The sequence below is a fragment of the Anomaloglossus baeobatrachus genome, chromosome 1, assembly GCF_048569485.1.
Source record: "Anomaloglossus baeobatrachus isolate aAnoBae1 chromosome 1, aAnoBae1.hap1, whole genome shotgun sequence".
Classification (NCBI taxonomy): Eukaryota; Metazoa; Chordata; class Amphibia; order Anura; family Aromobatidae; genus Anomaloglossus; species Anomaloglossus baeobatrachus.
In genome coordinates, this window is record NC_134353.1 from 212492045 (window position 1) to 212504070 (window position 12026).

Sequence of the window (12026 nt, forward strand, 5' to 3'; positions counted from 1 at the left end):
TGGTGGTAATTTATGCGCTTACCCCTCGATGCTCGATGAGCAATGTATGGATTTATAGTAATACACCTGCAGGTCATGCTCCGCATGTCACTTTTTACTAGTTGTGTTTACACAGGTTGTCCATGATTTATACATTGATGACCTCTACTTAAGGTACGTCATCAATATCAGATTAATTTGGACCTGACACCTCCCCCCTATAAATCAGCTCCTTGCATCTCCTGTGGTGGCTGGAAATACAGTGTACGGAGCCAGGACACCACAGCGCCATACATTGTGTAGTGGTTATTCCTTGGTACTGCAGCTCAGCTCCTATGTAAGTGAATGGGAGCTGAGTTACAGTAATGGAGAGCAGCGTATGGCGGTCTAGAATACAATACTCCACAAGCTGAATAGTCTATATTATATCTCTTACCCATGCTGATACATTGTAGTAAACCCTCACTGTGTATTACGTAACCATTAACGTTCTTGACCATTTTAGAAAATAGAAAACCCAATTTCCTAATGTCATAACAGGGAAGACCACGTTCTGCATTATCATCTATTCACCAGAATGAAGAAGACCAAAAAACATTGTCTCCCGCCCTGGAGGAGCCAACACTTCCATGAGTTCCATGGACAACCCAGTGATTACAGACGAGGATGACAGGATGCTGTGTAATACTTCATTCCTTCTCTAGAGGCGCTGTGGGGAAATTCAGCACTTACTGCCGGGTGCAGGATGTTTGTGGAGAAGGGATCAATCTGATCATCTTATCAACGGGATTCAGCTAAGGCTGGAAACACATCTATGCGAGTAAAATCGGTCCGAGTTGGCTGAAAAAAACTCGGCTGATTTTAGTTCACGTTAGGTCAAAGTGGAATGCAACTGCACTGCGATCCTGAGATTTTTCTCATGATTGCAGTGCGTGTGCAATGCGTGTGTGATCCTTTTTTTTCTCAGCAGCTGTCATCTGCCATTCAGCTCTGCTACATGGCCGCTGACAGCAGCCACAGACAGCCATGTAGCAGAGCTGAATGGCAGATGACAGTAGACACAGACAGAGCCGCACGATCAGAATGAACTCGGGTGAACTTCACCCGACTTCATTGTCATGCCGCGGCTCTGTCTGTGTCGCATCCTGATTAGCGGTCACCCGTGAAGGACTCACCGGTGACCGCTAATCCCCTGAGTGACTGTAGTGAGCAGCGCAATTAGCGCTGCCGTCACTCAGGTTACCCGCGGCCAGCTGGATCCTCCCCCCGTGACCGCAACTCACCTGTGACTTCATCGCTGTCACTCGGGCGACTTGCTGTCACTGTTGGAGGATCCAGCGGTGGCCACGAGTTACCTGACTGACATCAGCTGATCGTGCTGCTCACCTCAGTTGCTGCATGGAGGTGACAGGAGCGGCGGTGTCTTTTGCAGCTCCTGTCACCTTCATGTAGCAGAGCTGAGAGCGTCGAGGGACCTCCGTGGATTATGTCGGACAAGGATGGGTTTTTTGCGTACTTAATAAAGTGGTGAACGAGGGTCTTTGTTATTGTTTATTATTTCAAATAAAGGATTTTTTCACTGTGTGTGTTTATTAACTTTAATTTACAGGTTAATCATTGGGGGTGTCTCATAGACGCCTGGAATGATTAATCTAGGATTTAGTGGCAGCTATGGGCTGCCATTAACTCCTTATTACCCCGATTGCCAACGCACCAGGGCAAATCGGGAAGAGCCGGGTACAGTCCCAGAACTGTCGCATATAATGTATGCGGCAATTCTGGGCGGCTGCTGACTGATATTGTTAGGCTGGGGGGCTCCCCATAACGTGGAGCTCCCCATCCTGAGAATACCAGCCTTCAGCCGTATCGCTTTATCTGGCTGGTATTAAAATTGGGGGGGACCGTACGCCGTTTTTTTAAATTATTTATTTATTTTACTGCTCAGCATAGACACGCCCACCGGCTGCTGTGATTGGTTGCAGTGAGACAGCTGTTACTCAGCGTGGGGGCGTGTCTGACTGCAACCAATCATAGGTGCCGGTGGGCGGGTAAAGCAGGGAATACGAGATTGAATAATGAGCGGACGGCTTTTTCAAAAGAGGAGAAGCTGCCGGAGCAGTATGAACGCCGTGCAGCGCCGCACTGGTGATCGGGGTAGGTGAGTATGAGAGAGGGGGGGAGAGGGATAGACCGACGTGGACAGAGAGAGAGGGACAGAGATAGTGACCGACCGACAGAGAGAGAATAGAGACTGAGAGGGAGAGTCCGACTGACAGAGAATAGTGATTGACAGACATTGTGAAACATCACTCATTTCCAGTGTTTTAGGAAACATGCGAGAAATGTATTTAGAAAATCGGATGTCACTAGGATGGTGTGAGTGCCATCCCGTGACATCCGATTTTTTACACGCTCCCATAGACTTGCATTGAAGAGACTCGCAGTAGAAACTCGCAAAAAAGCAGCATGCTGCGATTTTTTTCTCAGTCCGATTTGGACTGAGAAAAAAATCGCAAATGCGAGCTGAATCATTCACTAACATGTGTCCGATTCCAGTGCGAGATTTTCTCGCATTGCTCTACTGCGAGAAACTCGCATGTAAGAAGCAGCCCTAACAAAAGGGGATAATCAAAAGCAGAGAAGTAACATAAAGCTCATGGGGCTCAATGCAAAAGAACCAATAGAGGCCCCAATTATGGCAACTTTTTAATAGTATTGATCTTTTCATATAGGCCAAAATGACTTTTGGGGCCCCCTAGGCTATAGTGCGCTGGTGCGTTGGCAAAACCTTCATCTATTGTAGTTACGCCTCTGATCAAGAGCCAAAGACCTCTGGGCTTTATTCACAGCACCATTAACCTACATATATTGTATGGGAAACCTTTATATGAGACTGGACGACCCCATCAAGGTCCATAGTGCTGGAGACCTGAAGGCTAAACTCACATTCACGAAATGGACGACCAATGAAATAAAGACAAGACCAAAGATGTAGGGGGCAAAGAGAAGATTTTATTTATAGATGGAAGTTATTACTTATTTATTATTATATATAAGTGTAATTTATACAACTATCAGATTAATAATCCTATTCATGGGCCGTGTTGATCCACGGGAAGGCGAAAACCCCCTGTGAGAAAAGGGCCACTTATCCGTATATCAGGAGGGAAAATTCCTTCCTGACCGCACTTCCCTCGAAAAAGCGCTTAGGCGAAACAGCTGTTGGGTTCGTCCTCCTGCCGCGACCCCCCTCCACTTGCACAGGTAGATTTCTCACTTTTCCTCTTTCCTACTCCCCTCTGACTCACATAACCATTGTGGGTCTAGAGACTCGCTTTTCCTCTTTCTCCCTGTTTGACTTTGGCCGTTATTGTGCTGTACTGCACCGCCTGGCCCCACGTTTACTCTCCCAGCTTTGTATCCACTCGCTTCCTCTCTCTGCCACATGACTAGTCCACTTCTTGAGCTGGGCTGCACACCCCCCTAACTGTTTTCATCTGCTTTCTCTGTACCCTTTTACGGGACCTTTCACATTCCTTCCTTTCCTCTCCAGCTCCACGACTAGTCAGGGCATTTTTGCTCTGATTGTGTCTGTGCATTTTCTTTCCTCTCCAGCTCCACGACTAGCCCGGGCATAAAGGACCTGATTGTGTGTGTGTATTGTGTTATTTTTATTAGTCGTTTATGTGCTAACTGGCACCTCTCGGCTTCACGACTAGAATTTATTACACACAACATTTCAGCCTCCTCTTTATTGCCCCACGACTACTCTGGTGGAGATTATTTCTTCATACTTCTTCTAACCATCTTTGCCTACCTGTTTTTTGGTTATGCACTTCAATCTCTGACCATACATCCCCTGTGGAGGGTCATTTGGTCTATTTACTACCTTGGGGGGCTGGGGTCCAATTTTTGGACCAATACACTCCAGTTATATACCACCCCCCCAGGGTTTCGTTACTGGCAATGAGTAGGACTTCACACCTTCCCCCCCCTCCCCTTTTTTGTGTTCTACCTATACTTGCATCCTCATCCCTGGGTTGCCTCATTCTTTCTAATTTGTGTCCTAATTTGATACTGTACTATTTATTCTTATGAAAAAAAGTTGTATCTTCATCTATTTTATGTGAATAAAATTTAATACTTTTGCAAATAATCTTGGTGCCATATCTCTTCTTCCCTCCTTGTTCAAACTGACCCCAAATAAAGTATGGCGGTCAGAGTAAAGCGGGCTTTACACGCTACAATATCGCTAGCAATTTCTAGCGATATCGAGCGTGTAAGTACCCGATCCCCTTCGCACAAGCTATATCATGTGATCACTGCCGCAGTGAACATTATCGCTACGGCAGGGTCACACACACTTACCTGGTCGGCGGCGGCGCTGTGACTGCCGAACAATCCCTCCCTCAAGGGGGAGAGACGTTCGGCGTCACCGCGACGTCACTAAGCGGCCGGCCAATCAAAGAGGAGGGGCGGAGATGAGCGGGATGTAACATCCCGCCCACCTCCTTCCTTCCGCATTGTGGCCGGCGGCAGGTAAGGAGATGTTCCTCACTCCTGCGGTGTCACACACAGCGATGTGTGCTGCCGCATGAGCGATGAACAACATGGATAAACAACCCTTACCGATTTTTAAGTTTGGGACGACCTCTCCATGGTGAACTATTTTCACCATTTTTGAGGTCGCTTAAGGTCGCTGGTAAGTGTCACACGCTGCGATATCGTTAATGACGCCGGATGTGCGTCACTTAACAACGTGACCTAGACGATAAAACATTAACGATATCGTAGCGTGTAAAGCCCCCTTAAGTCCCAGAATCAAGGGCTGATAACCTGTGTAATGAAATTTGTTTCTAAAAATGTATTAAACTTTTTTATTTTTTTTTCACTGAACTAATGACTATTTATGTATGTAAGTGTGTCAGCTATAAATTATCTATTTTTAAAGTGATTTTTAAAATATATTTTTAATAAGCCATTAATGTGAGACTTACCTATACAACTTAAGGCCGTGATGATCCAGAGGAAGGTAAAAAAAATCCCTTCCTGATCCCAAAAATGGTGATTGGGATAAATCCCAGGATCAAGGGCTCATAGCTAATGTGTAATTGTAATTTTTAAACAATTTTTTTTTACTAATTTCTGTTTATTTTTGGGTCTACTAAAAATTTTTAAAACAAAATATATTGTATTATTTTACATAAATTATATTATTTTTTTAAATATTTGTTTGCTATAAATATTAGATCCTACTTATTTATTTTATTTTCCTAAGCCTACTTATTGGCCGTGTTGATCCAGAATAAGGCGAAAACCCCCTGTGAGAAAAGGGCCAATTATCCTCATATCAGAGGGGGAAAATTACTTCCTGACCCCAAATATGTCGATCGGGATGAATCCCAGGATCAAGGGCTCTTAAAGGGCTCATTAAATATTTAATTATTTTTTACTTTGGACTAACATCTTTCTTTTTGTATCAACTAAAAAAAAATTTTAACCAAAAATATCGTATTATTTTACATGCATTTTATTCTTATTTTTTATATGTTTTGTTTATGTTTATTTTTTGCTATAAATACGAGAACCTACTTACCGTATTTTTCGCTTTATAAGACGCACTTTTCCTCCCAAAAATTTGGGAAGAAAATGGGGGGTGCGTCTTATAATCCAAATATAGCGGTACCTGGGGGTCCTGTCTGTGCGGCGATCGGGCGGCCGGGTGCCTGTGGCTGCGTGCAAGCGGCCGGGTACCTGTGCTTGCGTGCGGTGGCAGCAAGGTGCCCGTGGCTGTGTGCGGGCGGCAGTCGGGCGCTGTGTGCCAGCGGCAGTCGGGCGCTGTGTGCGGGCAGCAGTTGGGCGCTGTGTGCGGGCGGCAGCCAGGCGCTGTGTGCGGGCGGCAGTCGGGTGCCCGTGCAGGCGGCAGCCGGCTGCCGCCCTCACACGGGCACCTGGCTGCCGCCTGCACGCAAGCGCAGGTACCCGGCCGCTTGCACGCAGGGTGGGCGGGCAGCCTGCTGGCTGCCATACTGTGTGTGCGGGGCGGGCGGCTGTGCAGCAAGTTACCCAGTTTGCCTGCGGTCCCACTTTCAAATGATGGCGCCAGGAGCGGGCGTGTGCGCAGATGGAGCTCTTGGATGAGAGCTCCATCTGCGCAAGCGCTGCTCCGGGAGTCAGCGCGTGCGCAGATGGAGCCCTTGGATGAGAGCTCCATCTGCGCATGTGCCGCTCTGGGTGGCATCACTTGAATCGGGACCGCGGACACACTGGGAAAACACCGCATCGGTCTGCCCCACCACTAAGCAGTCGCCGCTGCAACCACTGAGCCGTCACCGCCGCTGCCACCACTGAGCCGTCACCGACGCTGCCACCACTGAGCCGTCAGCGCCACTGCCACCACTGAGCCGTCACCGCCGCTGCCACCACTGAGCTGTCACCGCCGCTGCTACCACTGAGCCATCATTTGAACCGGGACCGCGGACACTGGGACACTCACTGCACCGGCCTGCTGCACAACTCACCCGCCGCCGCTGCTGCCGCCACCACGGACCCGCTGCCACTGACCTGCCGCGACTGCCAGCACAATCTGTGCCTCCTGTGACCCCGCTTCACCACCACTGCTGCCCCCCTCCGGTAAGAGAACACCGGAGTATAAGACGGACCCCATTTTTCTTTTTTTTACCTTTTTTATGTCTAAATTTGGGGTGCATCTTATAATCCGGTGCACCTTATAAAGCGAAAAATACGGTAGTTATTCTATTTTACTAAACCTACTTACTGGTTGTGTTGATCCAGAGGAAGCCAAAACCCTCTGTGAGGAATGGGCCAGTTATCCTCATATCAAGGGGAAAAATTCCTTCCTGACCCCAAATATGGCAATCGGGATGAATCCCTGGATGAAAGGCTCCTAACCTGATTGTTATGTGAGATTTTTTTTTTTTTTTTAAATATACAGTGCCTTGCGAAAGTATTTGACCCCCTTGAATTTTTCAACCTTATCCCACATTTCGGGCTTCAAACATAACGATAAAAATTTTAATGTTATGGTGAAGATTCAACAACAAGTGGGACACAATTGTGAAGTTGAACGATATTTATTGCTTATTTTAAATTTTTGTAAAAAACTGAAAATTGGGGCGTGCAATATTATTCGGCCCCTTTAAGTTAATTTGTAGTGCCACCTTTTGCTGTTATTATAGCTGCAAGTCGCTTGGGGTATGTCTCTATCAGTTTTGCAGATCGAGAGACTGAAATTCTTGCCCATTCTTCCTTTGCAACAGCTGGAGCTGAGTGAGGTTGGATGGAGAGTGTTTGTGAACAGCAGTTTTCAGCTCTTTCCGCAGATTTTCGATTGGATTAAGGTCTGGACTTTGACTTGGCCATTCTAACACCTGGATATGTTTATTTGTGAACCATTCCATTCAGTGGCGTAACCGGAGTTTGATGGGCCCTGTTGCAAAGTTCAGACCTGCCCCCCCTCCATGTACACCGACACTTGAGGTACGGGATAATAACACTGACACTCGGGGTACAGGATAATGACGCTGACACTTGGCTCTTACCCACAGCACCCAGCTATCCTATGTTCTGTTATTCATATTGTCAACGGCACCCAGCTTTCTCATGCTCTGCTATACATCTTTCCCTCAGCACCCAGCTTTCCTATATCAGAGCATGGGAAAGCTGGGTGCTGAGAGAAGATATATAGCAGAGCTTGGAAAGCTGGGTGCTGAGGGAAAGAGCCTTTTTCCCTCAGCAAAAAAAAACATTCCCATGTCAAGCTTGTATCTTTGTCCCCCCTCATATATATAGTTCTCCAAATACTATAATGGCCCCCACATAGCATTCCATATAGTATAGAGGGTCCCACATAACCCTTCATATATTAGAATGCACCTCCATAGTCCTCCATGTATTATAAGGCATTTCCCATAGTTCTCCATGTATTATAATTCACCCCATAGTACTCCATATATTATACTGCATCACATAGTCCACCATGTTTTATAATGCACCCCCGTAGTCCATGTATAACGTAGCCTCCATAATCCTCCATATATTATAATGTAGCCCCCATAGTCCTATATGTATTATAATGCAGCCCCATAAACCTTCATATTGTATTATGCAGCCCTATACTCCTGCATGTACAGTGCACCCCTATATTCCATGCATAAGGTGTCCTTAATATTATATTATTCAGCCTCATACACTTCCATGTATAATGCACCTCTATAGTCCTTGTATAAGGTGTCCTTCATGTTGTATAATGCATCCCCATTGACCTCGATGTATAACGCAGCCCCATAGACCTCCATATATAATGCAGCCCTATAGACCATGTATAATGCACCCCTATAGTCCATGTATAAGGTGTCTTTCATGTTTATAATGCAGCCCCATAGACCTCCATGTATAATGCAGCACCCAGGCCTCCATGTATAATGCAGTCCCCCCCAGGCCTCCATGTATAATGCAGCCCCCTAGACCTTCATGTATAATGCAGCCCCCCTAGGCCTCCTTGTATAATTCAGCCCCCCAGGCCTCCATGTATAATGCAGCACCCCCAGGCCTCCATGTATAATGCCACACCCCCAGGCCTCCATGTATAATGCCACACCCCCAGGCCTCCATGTATAATGCAGCACCCCCAGGCCTCCATGTATAATGCAGCCCCCCCAGCCTCCATGTATAATGCAGCCCCCCAGGCCTCCATGTATAATGCAGCCAGCCCCCTAAGCCTCTATGTATAATGCAGCCCCCCAGGCCTCCATGTATAATTCAGCCCATCAGGCCCCATGTATAATACAGCCCCCCAGACCTCCATGTATAATGCAGCACCCTAGGCCTCCATGTATAATGCAGGCAGCCCCCCAGGCCTCCATGTATAATGCAGCCAGACCACCAGGCCTCCATGTATAATGCAGCACCTCCAGGCCTTCATGTATAATGCAGACAGACTCCCAGGCCTCCATGTATAATGCAGCCAGCCCACCAGGCCTTCATGTATAATGCAGTACCCCTAGGCCTCTGTTAGGGCCAGGTGGACGGACAGACCCAGGAGGTGGATCCACTGGGCCGAACTCCTTGATGATGGTAAGGGGTCCGGTAGCTGATGCACTACAGGTAGCAGGACAGTCCGTGCACAAGAGTAGAATGGAGAAGTCCCTGGGACCACGGAGTCACTGATGGTAGTCCGGGTGACGGAGCTCAGGTTCGGAAGCCGAGATGTTGTCAGGCGGAGTCCGGAACCGATGGAGCGAGAGGACGGGTCACCGCAGGGATCAGAGATGAAACGGACTGTCAGGATGGCAGATAGGCAGCGTTCGGGGTTCAGGATTCGACAGGACCGGCTGGCGAGGCAGGATCGGCTCTAGAAGAGAGAGAGGTGAGTATCTCACAGGAACACAAGGAGACCTGACTCCTAGCTTGGGAAACACGAAGAACAGGCCCCGCCCACTTGGACATTAAACCCCTTTATACCCTGTACCTGTGTGCTCAATTTCCTGTCAGTGGACGCTGGCCCTTTAAGAAAGGGTCAATGACCGCGCGCGCGCCCTAATGCGCATGCGCGCGGCCTGGGTGCCAGAAGCCAGGGCAGGGAGCGGTGAGGAGGAAGCAGGAGAGCCGGGCTGGGGCTGAGTAGCCGACGGGCGCCGGGAGCGGGGACCAGGACGCCTGGGAACCGCAGGCAATGGAGGCTGGAGACCGGGGAGCGGCGGAGACCGGACAGAAGAACCGGGGAGCGACGCAGGGAAGCCGGGGAGCGTGGCAGGTGAGCCGGGGAGCAGAGCAGGGGACCCGGGGAGCGTGACAGTACCCCCCCCATGCCCCCCTCCCCGCTACCGGGACAGGAAGGCACGGATCAGAGGAGTACCCACATTCTCCCGGGGCTCCCAGGACCTATCCTCAGGACCATACCCTGCCCAGTCCACCAGGAAGAACTGTCGGCCTCGTACGGTTTTCATGGCCACGATATCCCTTACCGCATAGATGTCGTCATCGGCAATAGGAGGAGGAGCCGAACTGGCAGCAGCGGAGAAGGGACCAAGGATAACCGGCTTGAGCAGGGAGACGTGGAAGGAGTTGGGTATCCTCATCGTGGCCGGGAGCTGCAGCTTGTAGGAGACCTCATTGATCTTGCCGAGGACTTTAAACGGCCCGATGTAGCGAGGTCCCAGCTTGTAGGATGGTAGCTTCAATCGGACGTACTTGGAAGCAAGCCAGACGAGATCTCCTGGAGAGAAACACGGAGGGTCCAGACGCCTCTTGTCTGCGTGTCTCTTCATCCGCAGGGAAGCACGTTCAAGGGACGCCTTAACAGAGTCCCAAATGGTTGCAAAGTCACGGGCTACAGCATCAGCAGCAGGGACATCCGAGGAAGAGGATACAGGCAATGGAACGGAAGGCTGAAGTCCGTAAACGACATGGAAGGGAGAGCTGGAGGAGGACTCACTGACGTGGTGGTTATGGGAGAATTCAGCCCAAGGAAGAAGCGTGGACCAGTCGTCATGATGGGCGTTGACGTAGTGACGTAAGAAGGAGGTCAAGATCTGATTGACCCGTTCCACTTGGCCGTTCGACTGAGGATGGTAGGCTGAAGAAAAGTCCAGAGTCACTCCCAGATGTTTGCAGAGAGCCCTCCAGAAGCGGGAGGTGAACTGAGTTCCTCTGTCGGACACAATGTGTGATGGAAAGCCATGCAACCGGAAGATGTGTTGTACATAGGCGTCAGCGAGTTCCTGGGCAGAGGGCAGTCCAGCCATAGGGACGAAATGAGCCATTTTAGAGAACCGATCCACCACGACCCATATGACTGTGTGTCCAGAGGACAATGGCAAGTCCGTAATAAAGTCCATCGCAATGTGTTGCCACGGTACTGAGGGTATAGGCAGAGGCAGAAGACGGCCATATGGCAGATGTTTGGGCGTCTTGTTCCTGGCACAAGAGGAGCAGGCTGAGACAAAAGAAGCGACGTCCGTGCGCAGGGATGGCCACCAGTAGTGACGTACAATCGTACTCCATGTTCTCTTCTGACCAGCATGACCGGCTATTTTCGAGGCATGGCCCCAGTGTAAGACTTTTTGCCTGTCAGTCTCAGAGACATAGGTCTTCCCGGGCGGTATCTGGGCCAGGGTGACAGGAGTCACCGGAATGATTTTACTAGGGCAGATGATGGGCTGGGATGTCTCCTCCTCCTGCTCCATGGGCATGAAAGACCTGGACAAGGCATCTGCGCGTACATTCTTGTCCGCGGGTCGGAAATGTAGCTGGAAATCGAATCTGGCAAAGAACAAGGACCACCTGGCTTGCCGTGGATTCAGTCGCTGAGCAGACGGCAGGTATTCCAGGTTCTTGTGGTACGTGTAAATAATAACGGGGTACACTGCTCCTTCCAGAAGGTAGCGCCATTCCTCCAGAGCCAGTTTGACTGCCAATAGCTCTCGGTCACCGATGGTGTAGTTGCGTTCAGACGCTGAGAAGCTCTTGGAGAAGAAACCGCAAGTCACCATCTTCCCGGAGGAGGACTTCTGCATGAGCACTGCTCTGGCTCCCGAGGAGGAGGCATCCACCTCCAAGGTGAACTGTCGGTTTAACTCCGGAAGGTGGAGCACAGGAGAGGAGGCAAATGCCCGCTTCAGAGAGCCAAACGCGGCGTCGGCCGCAGGTGACCAGTCCTTTGGATTGGCCCCCTTCTTGGTCAAGGCGGAGAGAGGAGCAGTCAGAGCAGAGAAGTGAGGGATGAACTGGCGGTAATAGTTGGCGAATCCCAGAAAGCGTTGGATTGCCTTTAGTCCAGAAGGAGGAGGCCAGTTGAGAATGGAAGAGACCTTCTTCGGATCCATCTGCAGTCCGGTATCGGAGATGACGTAACCCAGGAAGGGAAGAGAAGACTGCTCGAAGACACACTTCTCATACTTGGCGTACAGACGATTCTCCCTCAGTCGTCGTAGTACCAGCTGCACGTTCTCTCTGTGGGTCTGGAGGTCCGGAGAAAAGACCAGGATGTCATCAAGATACACCACCACACAGATGTAGAGAAGGTC